We start from the raw sequence: 2,605 nt of genomic DNA, 5'->3' as shown, positions 1-2,605 counted from the left end.
TCATTTAATGTTCTTACTATTTGTCATATCTACAGGGAGCGAAATGGTACAGCAGATACCCTTTCTAAAGAAGGTGTACAGCAAGATTTGGGCAGGTGGAAAATAGTGGAAGAAGACCAGGGACAGATCCGTGTCTCGGATCAGGCGCCATGCTCTTAAAGTCAATCAATCTGTCCACAAAATTTTTGTACCTTTATTTTGTTGTTTTTCTCTGGCACAAACTTCTGATTCATAAGACATTAGTATACTGTTTTTACATTGATGAAGAAACTACCTTACAGTTCTCTGATTATGTCATTTACTATTTTTGTTTTGGGCTGTTTTCCTCATAAGAGGAAGCCCAGGAAATAGTAAGTGGAAAACACAGCGGGACCTGTACATTTTGACGGTTTTTTGGGCACAAAAGGGCTGAAAAGGAAATGCTATTTTATTTCTTTTCAGCTGCTGATATACCAGATTTTGAGGCACAGAAAAGCTTGCTTCTTTCTTTAGCAGCTCTATGACTCAGTCATACAGCAAACGGAATGCCTTAGGCATATGCTTGTAACTTTTTATGTTTAATGAAAAGTTCGCTTTTTTCCTTGGAAAAAAAAGATACTGCGAACTACGATAATATTTAACAAAAAAGTTATTTGCCTTTAGCCTTAGTAGAATGCATGCTCTCAAGAATGAAATAGACCAGTTTTAAGTCTCTTTTAATTTATATTTGCACCAAATGAACTAAAGTATGTTCCAGATAAATTTAGTTAGTGCCTTAACAACCTGCAGTATCTCTCAACTAGGTCATGAGCTACACAGAACTAGTAAAATCTAGTTTATTTGGACAGAATTTCATTGCTGAAACATTCCTGAAACTGAAATTATTTAACATTCAGCTTTACGTGACTTGCTGTTGGTATAGGTGCGAAGATGTACAAAACCTTGCAAAGTCTAGTACTCCCTAACAGTGCTAAAATCTTACATACTTAAAACTGATTTTATCTTTTATGTTAGCTTTTCAGCTAAAGCTTTTTGACTTGATCCATCTGAAATATCACTCTATGCAACGTAGCCCTAATCAAGTAAGGGTGACTAGTTCATAAATAAATCTTATGCAGATTATTAAAATTTATTAACACAAATTGAGGCTGAGTTTTTATAACGATTTTCGTTGAGTTGTGGCTTCAATTAACAGTATCATAACCATTCCCCTTCGGAAAACACGTGAAGTACTACTAATGACCTATTCACCATATGCCTGCGCAATCCTTACCAAAATGCCATAACCAAGTCTCTTCAATGTTCCCTTGATCAGATTTAGGATCACAGTTTGTCACAATAGCTTCCCTGAGCCCTTTCGTACTACATCTAAAATCCTATTAGCTCTAGAGAAACTGTGACAGAGGCCCCATAGATGCTATGATCAAAGCAGTCTTCAAAAAAGGGAAAACTAGGGCCCCTAAAAATCAATGAGCTGGGGATCTGTCCTCGTGATATGAATCCGCATCGATTGGAGTTGCTTCTTGCCTCCCTGGCCTGGTCTTTGTCCTCTGGCACTGCTGCAGCAGCAGTCTGAAACCAGTATTTAAGCCTGCATGAAATCCATGTAGTAACAACCGAGTGTGAAAATTAAGCAATATGTCTGCTCACTGATACAGTGATATGTCTATATTTTTGGAAAAATTGGATGTCAGACTCTGTACTGGACAGTATGTACAGTTTTATGTGAATATGAAAAGATAATAGATAACTAGCTAACTTACAAAAAAAAACATAAATTACTTGAAAAATAAAGCCATACACAGAGGCAGAAATAGTCAACGCTGAAAGTGGCCCAACAACAACAAAATCCTCTTGGGACATGTTCAAACACAGGATCCAATATGTGCTAGTAATACCATATTTGGAGGCACAACTCTGAACAGTACTATCTCTATGAATACCAAAACAGAAAAATGCAATTTGCCTAACTTGTTTTCCACTCAAATGTGCATTGGACATTTTATTAAAGTTGTTACAGAATTGAACTCGAGGGAATTGCCCAAACGATTGCATACCACAATCATTTTCTTTTAATGGTCTAGGAAAACATCACAATGTTTAACGCCAATAAAACAAAAAAATCCGTTGTCTAACGAGTTCACAATTTTCTCCAGAAAACAATGGAAATTCCAGCAAGATTTTCAAAATCCTGCAGAAATTTTTTTTTAAATCCTGGTTACAGCGATCAAGCTTCAGGATTTTGGGTACCCTAGGGTTCTTGAGGGTGTTGAATCCATTTCAAACACTCCCAGGATTAGATTTCTTGAAAAAAAAAAAAGATTCACTAGATTCCAGCAAAGATTTTTCGCAGTCCGGGCAAAATTGTGGCCTCGGTAGATGAGGCCTAAAACACTTAACAATTAGCAAAATATCCAAACAAATAACAAATTAGCGACATATCTAGTGACGTGTAGAAGCTATACCGCCTAATACATTCATCAGAAGGTATTTTCTTTTCAAGGCAGTATATGCAGAATACAAGGCCAAATATATATATATATATGTAAATCAGCTGACTCATCCCAATCATTACGGCTTTAAGCATATGGTGATCCCCAATAATTAAATCTTTAAAATTTTGGTG

The sequence above is a fragment of the Pinus tabuliformis genome, chromosome 5_2, assembly GCF_031772625.1.
Source record: "Pinus tabuliformis cultivar Carrire ecotype Pingquan chromosome 5_2, CPIR1, whole genome shotgun sequence".
NCBI classification, from domain to species: domain Eukaryota; kingdom Viridiplantae; phylum Streptophyta; class Pinopsida; order Pinales; family Pinaceae; genus Pinus; species Pinus tabuliformis.
The sequence above is the reverse complement of the archived record's forward strand: the minus strand, read 5'-3'. Positions refer to the sequence as shown.